This window comes from Megachile rotundata, chromosome 6 (assembly GCF_050947335.1).
Source record: "Megachile rotundata isolate GNS110a chromosome 6, iyMegRotu1, whole genome shotgun sequence".
In the NCBI taxonomy this organism is placed as follows: Eukaryota; Metazoa; Arthropoda; class Insecta; order Hymenoptera; family Megachilidae; genus Megachile; species Megachile rotundata.
The window spans coordinates 13,706,201-13,726,237 of record NC_134988.1 but is presented as its reverse complement, the minus strand read 5'-3'; the positions used below and the strand labels follow the sequence as shown (position 1 = coordinate 13,726,237).

Below are 20,037 nucleotides of genomic sequence, written 5' to 3'. Positions count from 1 at the left end.
AATACAATGTTATAGATTAATACGTATGTAGATATATATACATACGATACACATACGTACACACATTCATATGTGCAATATTATACATGATAAATACTGTTACTATACTGGTACATATATATACATATACTACCATACATGTACGTGTTTTGTGACACTTTAATGAACAGTTTAATATAATGTAATAAATTAATACGTACGTGTATACATATACATATGATACACATACGTACACACATATATGTTAATGTATTTATATGATGCAAGACATCAAATGTTAATTACGGGAACATATACTCATAGTAAAAATTAAATATTTCTTATATAATAAATATTTATACAGTCACATAAAAATTAAATACTTAATGTGATATTTTAAAAAATGTCCTGTCAAATTTATTGTATATGAGTGTATAATAAAAGTAGAAATAATTCTATGAACGTGAATGTGACATATTAATGTGCACATGACATACTAATACAGTAGATATAATCATAATATATTATATATTAATATAATAAAACTTTGTATGAATTTTTAAAACGACAATTAATGTATATCTAAAAAATTTTAGCATTTTGATAAAATATTCCTAGTAAATGTCCACAGTAATATCATCAAGCTTCTTCAAAATCATACAATTAAGCAATCACCGTCACAGAATGATTCATACACAACCCAACAAAGTTTGAATCACACATTCTGTTCCTGTCACAAAAGTAATTTATAGTAACAATAATATTAAAACAATAATTCTACTGTAACAATTTTAAGATAAACGAGTCATATGATCCGAAATTCAGAGCAACAAAGTGTCTACAAATAAGAGGTCTATATAAAATTATTTATAAATCATCGCCAGAAGACCTCACAAAACAGTAATTCTGTAGAATCTTTGTATCTATCGATCTGAACGAAGACATTTCATTGCCAAGATTTACGTCTAAGAGTTACGTACAGTTGTGTGTGGGCAATTCAGTAGCTGAGTAACGTTACAGAAACGGTTCAACCTTGTCCGAAACCTCGATGAAATAGTTAAAATAAATTGTTTATTATGTAATGAGATTAGTGTGATTATAATCGACGAAATATTTCCGGTTCCTTTATAACTTCTAACGTTGTGATAAATAAGTAAGACTATACAGAAATGATAGTTATAGAAATGATAGTTTTTACAATTATTTTTTGTTAAAGTTTATCATAAATTATTTAAGCGAGAGATAGTTAATTTTTATATAACACGATTATTGATTTATAAGTTAATAATAGCGTACGTATTGAACTTGTGTTAACATGAAATGTGTTAACATTCAAAGCTTTTAAACAATTTTTCTATTTTTTTTAATGAAATGAATTTGGTTTATTTGATTTATTAATAATATTGTATTTATGTACCTAAAATATTGTACTTAAAAAGTGAAACAAAATGTTGTAATATTAATATTATAATATTGTTATAATATTGTCAAATGTTATAAAATTAGAAACACAATATGTTTTTGAACAATTTATGCAACGATCTCGATCAACCCATAAACCTACGATCGTATTGAATGAATCTCTGTGTACTTACGCAATTACAAAACAGAGGCCGGATAATCTTTCGAACTACTAACCTCTGAACCTCGTTGCACCGACCTTACTTTAGCTAACATGTAAAATTATTAAATAAATATATGCAATTGTTTCTTTCAAGGCACCTGTTTTATTTAATTGAAAATTTAGAATTTCAAGAATTTTGTAATTTGGAGATTTAGGGATTTGGGAATTTGGGGAATTGGGGACTGAAAAATTTGGGAATTGGGAAATTTGAAAATTGAGAAATCGGGAAATTGGGAAAGTGGGAAATTTGGGAACTGGGAAATTTGGAATTTGGAAAATTTGAAATTTGGGGAATTTGGAATTTGGAATTAGGGAAATTTGGATCTTGGGAAATTTGGAAGTTGGGAAATTTGGATCTTGGGAAATTTGAAATTTGGGGAATTTGGAATTTGGGGAATTTGGAATTTGGGAAATTTGGAATTTTGGGAATTTGGAACTTGGGAAAATTGGAACTTAGGAAATTTGAAATTTGGGGAATTTGGAATTTGGGAAATTTGGAATTTGGGAAATTTGGAATTAGGGAAATTTAGAATTTAGAAAATTTGGAATTTGGGAAATTTGGAATTAGGGAAATTTGGAATTTAGAAAATTTGGAATTTAGAAAATTTGGTTCTTGAGAAATTTGAAATTTGGGGAATTTGAGACTTGGAAAATTTGGAACTTGGGAAATTTAGAACTTGGAAAATTTGGAATTTGGTTATGTAGGAACTACCATAAATCAATTCTTCTGACAAAATTCTAGTGTCGCAAAGAGATATTAGCTTCTAATTAAATCACTCCCATTTGCTGTAGCGTAAGTCTTCACTAAATTAAACTCGTCTTCCCCAAGATTGAATGTCCACCTATCTGTGATACATCATTGCGTCACAACGTAATGTGCTTCTGGAAACTGTGAAACAATTTCTAGTATCGATCCAAGAGCTACGTCACGGTTAAAGTCAGCCGACTATGAACTAATAATTGCTGGAAAGCGACATCGATCTCTGTTATCAAAAGCATCGTTCACGTAAAAACAGCTGATCCATCAGTTTTATGAACGTTCAAGATGAAAACCGAGCCAACGGTATTAGAGATCGCAGGACTCGAGCCTTCAATTTTCCGGAGGCACCGAAAAAGGGGCGTTAGCCGAATCGATACTTCAGGGAAGTACCCTAACTGGCTCTTAACGTCCAACCTAAGCATGCTTTAGGCAATCTGAAAATCTAAACATTTGAAATTTCAACAAATTTTATAAACTAGGAAGATAAACTTTGCAAACCTAATTGGAAATATAAACTTTGCAAACTTTATAAACTTGACAAGCACAAAAAAAGAAGATTCAAAAGAAAATCATCTAAAGAATAAAATAAAAAATTTTATGAATAAGAAAGTAAAGCTATAATTAACAATATCACCCGATGTTTAACTACGAAACACTAAGTGACATATCATGTATGTCCATTTTTAGTATCACAAGTTCGATTTCCTAAAACCTTGCCGTCAAGAGGGTGGATTTCGCCTATCAAAATAACGACGATAACACTGTTTAACTTGGATTACGGATAATAAAAGGAAAAACATGGATGCTAATATTAAAAACTTGCACAATAGCGTTATCTTTCTAGTTAATTCGATGATATTTGTTTATGTTATGTGGGTATTATATTTCAGTGAATTGTAGCATACTGATCCGTGCTTAAATGAGTTCATCTTATCTCAGAGGTTATGCAACACTGATCTCCATTTTGTTTTATGACAGCAGTCAGGTGCTTATTCTGGGGACTTATTGTTAGACAGATTGTTACGGGAATCAGAAGAAAATCTTTAGTTCTGTTGTACATATAAACAAATTTAATTTCTCAAATTTCAAATTTTACAAATTCCAAATTTCCCAAGTTCCAAATTTCTCAAATTCCAAATTTCCCAAGTTCCAAATTCCCCAAGTTTCAAATTTTCTCAAATTCCAAATTTTATAAATTCCAAATTTCACAAATTCCAAATTTCCCAAGTTCCAAATTTCTCAAATTCCAAATTTCTCAAATTCCAAATTTCCCAAGTTCCAAATTTCTCAAATTCCAAATTCCCCAAGTTTCAAATTTTCTCAAATTCCAAATTTTACAAATTCCAAATTTCTCAAATTCCAAATTTCCCAAGTTCCAAATTTCTCAAATTCCAAATTTCTCAAATTCCAAATTTCCCAAGTTCCAAATTTCTCAAATTCCAAATTCCCCAAGTTTCAAATTTTCTCAAATTCCAAATTTTACAAATTCCAAATTTCACAAATTCCAAATTTCACAAATTCCAAATTTCACAAATTCCAAATTTCCCAAGTTCCAAATTTCTCAAATTTCAAACTCTCCAATTCCCAAATTTCCCAAATTCCGAATTTCGCAATTCCCAAATTTCCCAAATTTCCCAAATTCCCAAAATACCCAAATCCTCAAATCCCTAAATTGTCAAAGCCCCAAATCTCCAAGAATCCCTAAATCCCAAAAACTCCAAAGTCCCCAAATCCCAAGAATCCCAAAAATCCCAAAATCCCAAAAGTCCCCAAATCCCAAAATTTCCAAACAGCCAAATCTGAAAATACGTTTAAAAAACAGCAAACAAAAGGATATAAAATCTATTTAAAATCAGCAGATCAAAATACGCAAAGAAGAAATAAAGATAAATTTATTCCGACTTTTTTACGGAACACGCCACTGCACTGTGCATTGGCGAGAGTAAGAGCATATGTATGAAAAAGGCCGCATATCGTTAAGTGACGTATGCACACGCGACGGATACACGTGCTTTCGACGCCGCATTGACACGTTAACTTAGTGCGTTCTTGCTTATTTATTGCACGAATTGCGGTTGCATCACAGACCGACTAACGATGTGTCGTGACTATTTAATCATCTTGATTAAACATCCGTAACTATTCTTAACAACTTTTGCTTATCAAGCTTGAATACAACTTTAGTTTAATAAGACGAGTGATATGTGTTATCAGTTTCGTGGATAAATTTTGGTATCATTTTGTATTTATTTTGAGTATTTGTTAACTGTTTGATTATAGAATGTTTTATTGACGGTCGCGATCTGTGGGTCTATTTAGACCCACTATACATGTAATACATATAATACATTATAATGTGTAATATATCATATGATGTACGTAATGTTCGTATGTACATATGTAATGTAATATGTTTAAGATATGATATGGTACGATATGAGGATGTTAATGTACGCAATATGTAATGTAACATATGCAATATTACATATCATGTACTTTTTGTAATATATTGCATATGTATATTAGATTGTACACATTATATCATATGTTGCATATGTTACATGTGATATAATGTGCAGAAGACATGATCTAGTATATATATATGCAATATATTATATGAAGTACATGATACGTAACATATATGTAAGATGATATGTAGCATATGCAACATATTATATAATGTGTACAAGACATGATCTAATACACATATGCAATATATTATATAAAGTACATGATACGTAACAAATATGTAACATATGCAACATATCATATAATGTGTACAAGACATGATCTAATACACATATGCAATTTATCATATAAAGTACATGATACGTAACAAATATGTAACATATGCAACATATCATATAATGTGTACAAGACATGATCTAATACACGTATGCAATATATTATATAAAATACATGATACATAACATATATGTAACATGATATGTAGCATATGCAACATATGATATAATGTGTACAAGACATGATCTAATATACATATGCAATATATCATATAAAGTACATGATTTATACTGTAATATATAATAAAATGTATTAAATATGAAATGTAACAAATACATATATACAAACATCATAATAAATACATACATGTGTAATGCACTACAAAATTATTGCATAATGCTATACACTACTGAAACAACCTATAGCTTCAACTATAAAATATAATGCATAACAGTATTATGAAAAGTACTTATGTTCAGAACATATTAAGATTAGATAATTGTTAAAACGATGAAGTTGTTCCATATTTAAAAATACAATTGTACATTATATATATCTGCCTCGTATAATTAAACAATTTTAAAATGGTAACAGATAGATAAAGATTGTAAGTTTCAAATAAACATCATGGTTATTAAGTAATGTACCACACATGTGACTTTAAAAAAGCATACATTTAAAAAATATTTAATAAAATTTGATTTTTGAGTGAAATTCATCCCTTGAGCAAGTCTTTACTTTTGTATGAAACTGTAGTTGAAGATGTATGAAACATTTCTATACATAATGTACCTTTCTATGTATAATTTATGTAGTGAGCTATGTGCATTATATTCTTGTATTATACTACAAGTAATAACAAGTTAGATATTTTTAAAAAGGTTGATAAGTTATTTAAGATTGATGAGTTTGTTTATAAAAATTGAGAGTCAAGCTGTATTTTGATCTTTGAACGATTTTAAGATAGGAAGATAGGAGATGAAAGAGTAAAATAAGAGAGGGTATCGTGATAGAAGGGGAGTTGAATTAATCGATAGAATTCCAATCGATGTGGTTGTTTACATTTTAAGGTGTAGCCCTCCTAAATCCCCTTCCTCCTCTCATTCACCGTTTAATTATGCGTCGTTCATTATTTAATCCATCATCTGCTAAGACAACATATCATACACAAACCATTAATTGCTATAACAATACCATAAAATAACAAAAAATAACAAAATTATTAAACACGTCAATTATTAATACACCTAACTTTGATTTCATAAAAGTCAGTAGTTTTTAGGTAAATATTTACACATGTCCCCACTGTCAAATTAGATTAAATATTTACCCTTTTTCCACTCGAATTATAACGCAGGAACAAAGGTCATCCAGAAATAGGCGAATAATAAAATTACTGATATCGACGTCTTTTTAATTTTATGGAAAATATGGGTATGCAAAGTGTATACGTATGTCGGTGAACAATGACATCATTGCGCAATCAATTACGCAATTGACGATTCAATAAAGACGAGTTATAATTCTTAATATGATTCTACAACTTCGGTGACAATTTAAACAAAAGTGCAACGATGTGCAAGCTTCGTTGCATGATATGATATTTTAGATGGGGTTTTGGGGAGTTGGAGATTTGGGGGTTTAGGGATGTGGGGAAATGCTGATTTGAGGATTTGGGAATATGTGAATATTGGGATTTGAGGAGTTGGAGATTTAGGGAGATGTGGAGATATGGGGATTTCAAGGTTTAGAAATTTGGGGATATGGGGATTTCGAGATTTGGAAATTTGGGGATATGGGGATTTCGAGATTTGGAAATTTGGAGATATGGGGATTTCAAGGTTTGGAAATTTAGAGATATGGGGATTTCAAGGTTTGGAAATTTTAAGATATGGGGATTTCAAGGTTTGGAAATTTAGAGATATGGGGATTTCAAGGTTTGGAAATTTGGTGATGTGAGGATTTCAAGGTTTGGAAATTTGGAGATATGGGGATTTCAAGGTTTGGAAATTTGGAGATATGGGGATTTCAAGGTTTGGAAATTTAGAGATATGGGGATTTCAAGGTTTGGAAATTTAGAGATATGGGGATTTCAAGGTTTGGAAATTTGGAGATATGGGGATTTCAAGGTTTAAAAATTTAGAGATATGGGAATTTTCAGATTTCAAAATTTGGGACATAGGAATATGGGGATATGTAGATTTAGAGATATGGGAATTTCAAGATTTACAGATTTGGTGATGTGAAAATTTGCAAAATTAGCGATTTGGAGATTTAGAGATTTAACGTTCTGAAAATTCAAAAATTTAGAAATATAGAAATACAGAAACTTGGCAATTCGGAAGTTTGTAAATTTGGAGACCTAAATATTTGAAAATTAAAAATTTAAAAATTCGTCAAATTAAAAATTTGCAAAAGCTCGTAACAAAAAAAGGATAATTTCCCCTCAATCATCCTCCAACTTTCCCGACTTCATACTCCACCAGTCAAAGGCAATTTCCGCAATAAAGTCATCCAGTAAATGATGAAACAGATCAATAAATATGTGTAATTGAAAACGAAAACTGTATTGGGATTAGTCGAGTAACAGGTTATGTAAATAACGTGTATTACATCAACACAACAAACAGATCCACACAATACGATTGCTTCAAAAATAATGTAATCCTAATCTCCCTTAACATTAATATTCTTTATAATACCATTACTTACACACATATTTATATTTCCAATCAAATCTGTATATTAATACATTAATTATTAACGAACAGTAATAAATTCTATTATCAAGTGTCAATAATTAACAAAAATTATGTTTCACAAATTCGTAACCATAAGTGATTATAAACATATCAGTTATAACATTCATCAATTATAAAAATAACAGTAATATAATTTTCTTCACAGCCCACATATTACATCGACAGCCTTATATGACAACAATATTTCAATAATGTTATTAAAAATATTTTCTCCACAGCTCACATATCACACCAACAGAATTATATGACAACAGTGTTTCAATACAGTAAATATCGAACCCTCAAATACAAACAGACAGATCTTCCGATAACGCATAAATCGCAAGACCTACAACCAGGAAAAACTGCCAAAGAATAAACAATACAAGTTCTAGTTATTTTCAAGCTAAAATCGGCATCGAGGATCACGATCTTCGACCCTACATCGAGACCCAGCGATCAGCGGCTATAGTAATGCGGCTGATTATTACATAAACGTCCTAAACGTCATTCGGGGTAGATCATTTGGCCAGTGTTCATAAACGTTTGTCACTATCGAACTCGATACCCAACATTCTCTTACAGAACCCATTCCACCAAATACTTTTAACAAAGCACTGATTACAAAATTTCTTTTCGACTTTTTTCATTTTGAAAGTATTAGAAATTAGAACGATTGAAAGGTAAAGATATTGGCACGGGAGCAAAGTGATTCAAATTGGTCCGAAAAATCCAGTCCGCAAGCAATTGGCGCGTTCCGAGCGTCGAATTAAGTAGCGAATTGGCCGCTGGGTCAATTCTGTGCGACCACTTGCCCGAAGAATCGCGAGAGAAAAAGAGATGGACCAGTTTCGAGGCTTTAACGCGGTCACCGTGTCGGTGATTAATCGACGCGCGGAAAAATAGCGCTCGAAAGAGGCTCGGCGTGCGCGTACGGGACGAAACGACGGTAAAATACGACTAACTTCAGTCAGTAATTTGAGTACTTACGGTGTCGCACGCCGGGGACAAGGCAGACCAGACCCCGTGCGGCTCGAGTCTAAGCCGCTGTAATATCTTCGAGCGTCGAACTGCTCTCACTGGCACACGCATTCGACCTCTACGGAAATAGAGACAGGCGCGATTGGTGTACCAACCTGCGCCTGCTCATATCCCGATGTGCTTCGAGAATGAACGACGCTGTTGCCATCTAGCGACCGACCGACTGCGGGAGTTATCACTAGTTGGTCTGTAATCAACGCTTTTGTATCATGCGAGTCTGGTTGGAGTTTCAAATGGCAGGTTCTTATTTTTGATGACTTCAAACAGAATGACAAGTTTGTTCATTCAGATGATTTTTATGGGAGATGTGGATTTATTGATGTGGATTTGATGAGGATGATTTAAGTTAGTCGACAAGCGTGACTCGTTTTGATTCTCATACTGACTCTAACTCACCTTGTAGCTGTGATTCTGACTCTACTCTTGGTGATTCTGGATGAGGTTCATCCAGTTTAACCGTAGTGACATGTTCCAATGTTGCGCCTTTAGCTAGCAAGTCAGAAGTTAGGACTATTGATGCAGGTAGTAGTTAGTTCATCTTCAAATGAATGATCAAGTTTGTCCTCAGCAAGTGTGACTCGTTTTGATTCTTATTCTGACTCTAACTCATTTTATAACTGTGACTCTGACTCTACTCTTGGTGATCCTGGATGAGGTTCATCCAGTTTAACTGTAGTGACATGTTCCAATGTTGAGCCTTTAGCTAGCACGATAAGAGTTAGGACTATTGATGTAGGTAACAGTTAGTTCATCTTCAAATGAATGATCAAGTTGGTCCTCAACAAGCTTGACTGATTTTGATTCTTATTCTGACTCTAACTCATTTTATTACTATGAGTCTGACTCTAGTCTTGATGATCCTGGATGAGGTTCGTCCAGTTTAACTGTAGTGACATGTTTCAATGTTGCGCCTTTAGCTAGCAAGTCAGAAGTTAGGACTATTGATGCAGGTAGTAGTTAGTTCATCTTCAAATGATTGATCAAGTTGGTCCTCAACAAGCTTGACTGGTTTTAATTCTTATTCTGACTCTAACTCATTTTATTACTATGAGTCTGACTCTAGTCTTGATGATCCTAGATGAGGTTCATTCAGTTTAACTGTAGTGACATGTTCCAATGTTGAGCCTTTAGCTACCATGATAGGAGTCCTAACTCCTGTTGGATTACTGTTATACATAGGTACCAGTTCATCTCCAAAAAGATAATCAAGTTGGTCCACATTAAGTTTGATTCGTTAGCAGCAAGTTTGAGTTGTTTTGAAGCTAAATTTGACTCTGACTCTGACTCTGACTCTGACTCTGTCTCTGACTCTGACTCTGACTCTGACTCTGTCTCTGACTCTGACTCTGACTCTAACTCTAACTCTAAGTGTGTTTCTGACTCTAACTCTGACTCACTCTGATCTTGATGAGATTAATCCAATTCCAATTCCACTATTATCATATTCCTCCCAATGTTACTCCTTTAGCTATCAAGGTAGGAGTTAGACCTATTGATGCAGATGCCAGTGAATCCATCCTCAAATAATCAAGTTAGTCCACAAGTTTGAATCGCTTTTATTCTAATCTTGATGACCCTAGATGTGGTCAAACCCATTACAAGTTGCTCAACTATTCCTTCCAACACTACTTCGTTAGCTATCGAGCTAAGAGTTGGAACTACTCATGTAGACACTAATAGGTCCACCTCCAACTGCATGATCAACTAGATCCACAAGTTTAACTTGTTCCTATTGTGATCTTGATGGTCCAACATGTGGTTGATCCAATTAGAAGATACTCAACTGTTCCTTGTAACACTGCTTCGTTAGGTATCGTGCTAAGAGTTGGAACTACTTATGTAGACACTAATAGGATCATGTAGGTCCATGTCTAAATGCTTGATTAACTTAGTTCGCAAGTTTGATTGGCTTCCTATTCTGATCTTGATGGTCCAACATGTAGTTAGCATGTGGCTACTTCGTCAGATATCAAACTAAAAATTATTCATGTGGGTACCAGTGAGTCCACCTCCAAAAGTGTAATCAAGTACCTCCACAAGTTTACACTTTGATCTTGATAGTCCTACCTATGCTTGCTACTATGCTACCCATTGCACTATAATTTTTATTTGACAGATGCGTCAGAAATAACTAATCATACCCACAATATTAAACCAGACAAAAAAAGTTGAAGTGTTATGTCAATCTGGTATTACGAAATATTTAAATGTTCTAAAGCTACTTTTCTGGTTAGCATGATAAGGATTAGGGTTATTGATCTGTCTATCAGTGAGACCATCTGTTCCAAAATTGTTGGTAACGAAGAAAATGACATGAGACAAGTGTTTGACTACCTGATGGCATTGGTATCAGCATACCTTATCACTTTTTATTTGCTTAAACTTTATGTATTGTAATATAGGTTTGTATGACGTTTGACGTTTTTATACGTTTGAATTTTTCATCTGTCTAATTGGCAAGTCTAGTGGTAAGTATAGTGACAAGTATAGTGACTATTCTTTTTTACTGGATGACCTATGTGCTTATTGCAATACAAGTTAGAATATGCTTATTAGCATATTGATTGTGATAACATATCTCATATTGACTAAATGGTAAATGGTATAGGCAAAATGGTATATCTCGCGTTATATGCAAGATGACACATCTCATGTGGACTATATACAAGATGACATATAAATGCATCATTCAACAAACGCAGCTCCAAACATTCTGACAGTTTATTAACCTATATAACAAACTATGAGATTCGTCATGCATAAATTCTGACACACCAGAATAAATCAAAATAACTTTTTAAATCCCTAACTTGTGAGACGAATATCTCTACACAACAATTCACAGAATATTGCAGAATTTATTAATTTATCCACCTGTGAATTGCATCAAAAAATTCACATAAATTATCTTTACTAAAATATGAAGATTATCTTCCGATAGAACATATATTACATACAGAAATCTCGAACAGAGTCAGTTGCATAATTGATCATTTTATTATCTCTCTTGTAGCAGTTATGTCAGATCTGACATAATTTTTATCTTCCAATATAAACTTCAGTCGCATGACTCTATTATACAATTTCAGTTCGCTATATTGCAATGTTTCTACGTAATGGTCGTTAATTTAGCACAATTTAGAAGTCTAGGTATTTAAGCTATGCTTATTCTTGTCTTGCAATTATAACCAGTTATTTGGATGATGTGAATGAACCCTTAGGGTTATGGTGATTGCGGTGTGCAGTGATGTACTTAGGTCTTTGGAGGCCCTGGGTATTTTTGAATTTTCAAGTTTAGGATTTTGGGACTTTTGGATTTTAGGACTTTTGTATCTTGGAACTTTAGAGTTTTGGGACTTTGAGATTTTGGGACTTTTGAACTTTGGAACTTTAAGATTTTGGGGACTTTCGGATTTTAAGTCTTGAGGATTTCAGGATTTTAGGACCTTGGAACTTTAGAATTTTGAGACTTTAGAATTTTAGGGACTTTCGGATTTTAGGACTTTTGGGTCTTGGAACTTTAGAATTTTGGGACTTTAGAATTTTAGGGACTTTCGGATTTTAAGTCTTGAGGATTTCAGGATTTTAGGACCTTGGAACTTTAGAATTTTGGGACTTTAGAATTTTAGGGACTTTCGGATTTTAGGACTTTTGGGTCTTGGAACTTTAGAATTTTGGGACTTTAGAATTTTAGGGACTTTCGGATTTTAAGTCTTGAGGATTTCAGGATTTTAGGACCTTGGAACTTTAGAATTTTGGGACTTTAGAATTTTAGGGACTTTCGGATTTTAGGACTTTTGGGTCTTGGAACTTTAGAATTTTGGGACTTTAGAATTTTAGGGACTTTCGGATTTTAGGACTTTTGGATCTTGGAACTTTAGAGTTTTGGGATTTTGAGATTTCGGGACTTTTGTATTTTGGAACTTTAGAATTTCGGGACTCCGGATTTTAAGTCTTGAGGATTTCAGGATTTTAGGACCTTGGAACTTTAGAATTTTGGGACTTTAAGACTGTAGGACTTTTGAATTTTGGGACTTTAGAATTTTGGGGACTCCGGATTTTAAGTCTTGAGGATTTCAGGATTTTAGGACCTTGGAAATAGAATTTCGGGACTTTGAGACTTTAGGACTTTTGAATTTTGGAACTTTAGAATTTTAGGGACTTTAGAATTTTGAACTCTTGGAACTTTGAGACTTAGAGATTTTGTAATCTTGAGACTTTGGATCTTTGAGACTTTCGGTCTTTAGAATTTCAGGACTTTCAGTCTTTAAAAATTTCGAATTTCAGTACTTTAGAACTGATGGTCTTTGGAAGTTTGGAATTTTAGAATTTTGGAAGGTTTGAACTTTGGGACATTCACATTTTGGAACTTTGCAACTTTGGGACTTCGACATGGAACTTCACTACTTCGACATGTTAGAATTTCAAGACTTCAGAACATCAAAATATTCGAATTTAATAATTCTAGAAATCTTTTGAATCAAGTTAAAATGAAGTCTTTAAAGAAACATTTAAAATCAAGTCTTTAGACTCATCTGAAATAAACTCAGACTTACAAAATTTTCCAATTATAAGACTTTGAACTCTCAGAATGTTAAAACTGAAGACCTTCAAACTCTCCAAGTTCAACTTTTAATAATTCTAGAAATTCTACAAAAAATATAATCTCCGTAATATCTTTTATGATAGTAAAAACTATCTTACTTCATTTAAAAATCAATTGAACCCTCCATCACAGAGTCACCGACCGCAACACCGTTTCAAAAACCCCGCCACAGATAATCGATTTTGTGCCACCTAGCGATAAATGAATGCAGCAATCTTGTCAGCTTAGGGACTTAACTACTCCGCTACCGTTGCTATCGGTAGTCTTTTGCGCGAATTTAACGAAATGTGAGTTGACAGTAACGCTGCATTTAACTTGATCGTCTCAGTATAAAACTTTCAAGTTTCTTTTTCCTCCCATCACGAACAATATACTTCACAAAAACCACTCTCCTCCGCTAAACTAAAACCAGTCCTTTACTTTTGATTATACTTTACGTTTACAGTGTAAAGATAAAGGAAATCATTTGAAAAATGTCGTAATAAGAATATTCATCGATAACTGTTTGTACCATAAGGTTAAGTATTTTGATTACATGAGTTCGTTCACGCGCAAAATGCTGATAAAAAGTTATTTTGTTTATTGAATCATATGATGTACTTGTTCTTTGATATTTTTAGACTATTTTTTGCGAAACCGTATCTAAAACGTATCTATGAAAGATGTATTTGGAAAATATGTTTTTTCGTACGTGCTCTCGGTTAATTGGGGCTGTTAAAAAATTCAGATGGGTTTGGAATGATTTAACGGTGTAAAAGATTAATTATTGGATCAGGAACTTTGTTATGAATTTTTAAATATGAAGTTTGGGATCAATTTTTTAATACACTGATACGACACATGAATTATATTTATAATTTTTAATAATATTGCAAGGTTTATTTATACAAAATTGTCATTTATACATATTTTGTATAAATTGTTATTTTGACGCCATTTTTGATATGCTAATAGTAATTAAATTTTTTGTAAGTAGATTGAACTTAATTTTCATAGTTTTGTGTAGGATTCTTATACATACAAAATAAAGGACTTTACTATAATACAAGATGGTATAAATTATTTCAAAATGAAGTACATCAAAGTAAAAAAATGAAGTAGTTGAAAAATGATTGAGGTTGTTACAGTTGAAAGTAGTAGGTATTGAATGATATTGAAACTATTATCCAGCTTCGAGTCTCGGTTCAAGTAATTTGATTAATCTAATTTATCTTTTTTTACATTTTAATGGTACGATAATTAGTAGATTGAGATGTTGGTGACATTTATTTAACAGAAAAAAAGTTTACCGATAAACCTGTGAGATATCTTGATCTGAATAAAAAAAATCAATTGTAGTAGCTTGAATTTGGTGATTAGGAAATTTTTTGTGGATTTGGAAGTTTCGAAATTTGGGGAATTGGAAATTGGGGAATGTAGAGATTTGGGAGATTAAGAATTTGGAAATTTGGAGGTTTGGAAGTTTGAATATTTGGAAATTTAGGAATTTGGGGATGTAGAGTTTGGGAGACGTGGAGATTAGGAAGCTTGAGAATTTGGAAATTTAGGAATTTGGAAATTTCGAATTTGGAAGATGTGGAGATTAGGAAGCTTGAGAATTTGGAAATTTTGGAATTTGGAGATTTCGAGTTTGGGAGATGTGGAGACTAGGAAGCTTGAGAATTTGGAAATTTAGGAATTTGGAGATTTCGAGTTTGGGAAATGTAGAGATTAGGAAGCTTGAAAATTTGGAAATTTCGAGTTTGGGAGATGTGAAGATTAGGAAGTTTGAGAATTTGGAGATTTTGAGTTTGAGAGATGTGAAGATGTGGAAATTTAGGAATTTGAGGATTTAGAGTTTGGGAGATGAGGAAATTTGGAAGTTTGAGAATTTGGGAATTTGGAGCTCTGTTAGTTTGGAATTGAGGAATTTGGAAACTTGAGGATTTAGAAATTTGAAAATTTTAGAACTGAAAGATTATAAAATATAAGGACTTGTGTATTCATGTTTCTGAGTATTTGGAAATTTTTGAATAGAAGAATCTGTAAATTTAAAAACTTGAAAATTTAAAGATTTAATTATCTTGATATTTAAAAATGTTTAAATTTACAACTTAAATCATTTTATAGTTTAAAGATTGCAAAGCTTGGACATTTGCCTATTCAGATATTTTTTACAACGACGGTAAAAATGTAATGGCGTGAGGTTGTATCCCAACCCCAGATAAAAGCAAACTAGAGTTTGCAGATATAACGTAAATATTTAGGTATTTTATAACAAAATTTCATAAAAACTAGTTGATATGACAACTCACGTATGATGATACCAGGTTTTATCAGGACAGTGATTCTAAACATACATATCGAGAATCATACGAGATTATTTCTTATGTAATTGCCTTACGGCATTGCGTCCGCCATCTTGATCGTCGGATTTAAATTCCTTGGCGGACTACTGACAATGAGAATCACAAGCCTCTTTGAATTTATTAAAACTGCTGGAATTTTTTTGTGGTCCATTCTTTTTTTAAGTGAAGCTTAAATTCTTAAATTTCCATATTCTTTAAATTTTTAAGTCCTCAAATCCCTGCATTTTTAAAACCTCAAATCCCTGGTCTCCCAGAATTATTATTATTTTAATCTTCTATTCTAGTGTTGCAGTCCCTGTATTTAAAAAAGAAATGTATGTCTTCAATAACAGGAGAAGAAAGAATAATACATAAATTTATTCCCAACGTTTTATTTGTTTGTGTACACTTATCATAGGCCCTAATTAGGCGTGAGCTATTTCAGATTCAACTCGAATTAACAAGTCAATTCTCCATAGTGAACATACCACGATCAGCAGACTCCGTGTTGTAATTCTCCAGACAAACATTACAATGTTAATAATATATGTACACAGAATTGTTTCGCCTACCTAAGCTTTAATGCAATGAAGCCGTGTAACGAAGATCGATCTCACATTTTCCGGTTTAATCAAAAGTTAAATGTTACGAGACTCTTGCTATATTGCCACTAGATTTCCACCCGTTAGATTTCTACGCGTTAGATTTCCACCCGTTAGATTTCTACGCGTTAGGTTTCCTCCTATTAGATTTCAACGCGTTAGGTTTCCATCCGTTAGATTTCCACCCATTACATTTCTATGCGTTAGATTTCCACGCGTTAGATTTCCACGCGTTAGATTTCCTCGCATTAGATTTCCACCCATTAGATTTCCACCCATTAGATTTCCACCCATTAGATTTCCACCCATTAGATTTCCACCCGTTAGATTTCTACGCGTTAGATTTCCACCCATTAGATTTCTATGCGTTAGATTTCCACGCGTTAGATTTTCTCGCGTTAGATTGCCACCCATTAGATTTCCACCCGTTAGATTTCTACGCGTTAGATTTCCACCCATTAGATTTCCACCCGTTACATTTCTATGCGTTAGATTTCCACGCGTTAGATTTCCACGCGTTAGATTTCCTCGCATTAGATTTCCACCCGTTAGATTTCCACCCGTTAGATTTCTACGCGTTAGGTTTCTACTTGTTACATTTCCATCCATTAGATTTCTACGAGTTAGATTTCCTCGCGTTAGGTTCCCGCCCGTTAGGTTCCCACCCGTTAGATTTCCTCCCGTTAGATTTCTACGCGTTAGGTTTCCACTTGTTACATTTCCACCCATTAGATTTCCACGTATCAGATCTCTTCACGTTAGATTTCCACTCATTAGATTTCCACGCGTCAAGTTTCCACGCGTTAGATATCTACCTGTTACAATTTCACACATTAACCCTTTGCACCCGAACACAATTTTACTGTTTGCAAACAGCAACTTTAAAATATTAATTAAAATGTTAAATGACTTCTTTTGAAGTTATTATTTCTCTACTAATAATTTTTACTATTGTCTATTTCACTATGCTTATACATCACATAAGCACTGTTATAGAATTAATTAAATAATGCTTCTTTTAAATTATTGTATTGAATCGAATGGCGCCTCTCGAGCGCAAAGGGTTAAATCATTACACACGTTGCATTACAATATATTAGATTTCCACGCGTTAGATTTGTGCGTATTTAGTTGTATATTATAGTTGCTACGCGTTAGATCACTTCACACTTCGGATTATCATGCGTTATGTTACCATGCATAGTACCTTCACGCGTCATATCGTTCGTGTTATATTACCACGCCCTCCGGCAATATAAAAGAAGAAAACCCCTCGACCAACCTATTATTTCCCCAAATTCAAAACTTCTCTTCTCTTTAAATCCCGTCAGTGGCAATATAGCGAGCTCATTATATTCTTCTCACGCTCAAGATATAAATTAAATTGATAGGTGGATTTTCCGGCTCGCAAGCTTCGAACCAGACGCTTTGAATTCACAAAGTAGCGCGATCGATGTTTCCTGAATCGCTAAGAATACTGCTGGCAAGAAATGCTTTCCCAAAGGAAATAGTATCAGTCGTGGAAGGAAAACTTCCTTTTTTTCTTCGCTTTCAACTAGTTTCCTGTCGGGCGAACTTGCGGGAAAGAGACGACTGCAGAATTATTTCTACTACAAGGGTTACGAAACTGAACAAGAGTAATGTACAAAGCAATAACGTTATTTTATTCGCTGATTTATTATGACGTAGTCGAGAATCCGTTTTCTTTGCTACAATCTTGGTAACTTATATACATTAATATTCTTCTGTACCATTTTCGAAATTATTGACGAAATTTTGGTTGTAAGGAGAATATCAAAATTATTGTAATTAATTATTTATTCTGTTTGTACAATTTTTCTGTACCATTTTAAATTATTGATAAAATTTTGTTTGTAAGCAGAATATCAAAATTATTGTAATTAATTATTTATTCTGTTTGTACAATTTTTCTGTACAATTTTCGAAATTATTGATGAAATTTTGTTTGTGAGCAGAATATCAAAATTATTGTAATTAATTATTTATTCTGTTTGTACAATTCTTGCGTTTCATGGCTTTTGTGATGTTGAAAATATATCTTGAAAAATATGAATCTCACCACGTGACATCTCACGTTTGGTATTTCTATCCTTCAATTTTTATTTTGCAGTTACATTCTCGGATACAGGTAAAATTTTTGAATGTAGTTTTTGTTATGATTTATTATCGAAAGATTTCGTTACACGGCTTTTCAAGTATATACGCGTGGATATACACCACCGGTCAAAAATATAGGACCATCTCCACTGCTTTTTCATGTAAATCTATAATCGATAGATTTTTTATCTGCAGTATTGTACCTTGTTACGTTCTTTTTAAAATTCATACTTAGTTAATTTAGTTTGCCAATCTGTGTATTAATATTTTTAGTGCGTGGACTTTTATACTATCTTCATTTCTATTTACTGATAGCACAATAATAATATGCTGTTATATATAAAATTATAATAATTATAATATAATGAATATATAAAAAATACTAATCTTGCAATATACGATAAGAAATTTATTATTAGCTTCGTCCTTAAATAGCAAAAGAATAGAATTATAAAAACCGTCTCTTATAAAATACATCTCTTGTGAAACATCATTATTACGAGTATTTTATTAATTCAATATTAAGATCGTTAGTTACGTTCACACTGCAAGAACAACTACTAAAAATTTTCAGAAATCTTCCTATATTTTCAAATTTATTTTTTACAAGATCAAAGTTAATATTTTGATAAGCATTTCATAAAACGTTTCTCAAATATTCAAAGCTAAATGAGGTTAGAAAACCACCACTTTTTATGTACAAAAATGTAAATATTAAATAAAACATACTCTAAACCTTGTACTTTACATTTTCATGAAAAGGTAGTCCTATACTTTCGGTTGGCAGTGTATGTACATGAATATACAGAGTGTACTGCAACCATGTAATAAACGAAAGAAGATTCCTTATGCAAAAATAATTCACGTAAAATTATTTCATTTAAGAATTAGCATGGAACTTGTAGCACGCTCCTGTAGCGTGGAACTTGTCTCAAAATGGCGGCGTACCGCACCAAATGGCGTAACGCCTAAGCAATTTCTGCCTAAGCAGAAAAAATATTTTACGTCTCCCTTTTGCAGAAAGAATCTTCTGATACACTCTGTACACTCTTATACGGTATTTATCCACATAATAACATTTATAATTTTATATATTTATACGTGTATAATAAGTATGCGAATACATATATACAATGATATGTATATATAAATATATGTATGTGGAAGTCAAAAATTAATAAAGTTAAAAAAATATAATCTTCAAAATAGAAACTATAACCGTTTTTCTTCTCCCAGCTACAGCACTATTGTGTCACTTATGAGTCCTTTATTCTCGTGTTTGTTTTCCTTGGAAAAACATCGAACATCATTCTTTCGCTTTCTTTTTGTCTCCTTTGTACGGAATTGCGTATTGTGTACCTACTGTTTTCTGTGCTCGTCGATTCGTGAACCAACGAACGAAAATGAAAATTTCACCGTTTTAGAGTATCTTAGGTTCCTAAATTTCCCGTTTACGAAATTTCGAACGAACGTAATAGAAGAATACGGAAACTC

At 32.6% G+C, this 20,037-nt stretch overlaps 1 protein-coding gene across 2 annotated transcripts in view; it reads right to left on the bottom strand.

Annotated features, from left to right (window-relative positions):
* PCB (Pyruvate carboxylase) overlaps positions 1 to 8,997 on the bottom strand; it is a 41,967-nt gene extending 32,970 nt beyond the window's left edge. For both annotated transcript variants that reach the window (XM_003704235.3, XM_012287698.2), the window contains exon 1: positions 8,840 to 8,997. The gene's annotated coding sequence lies outside the window, so the exon portion shown is untranslated. The remainder of the gene's footprint in view (positions 1 to 8,839) is intronic.
* Positions 8,998 to 20,037: the final 11,040 nt, after the last annotated feature.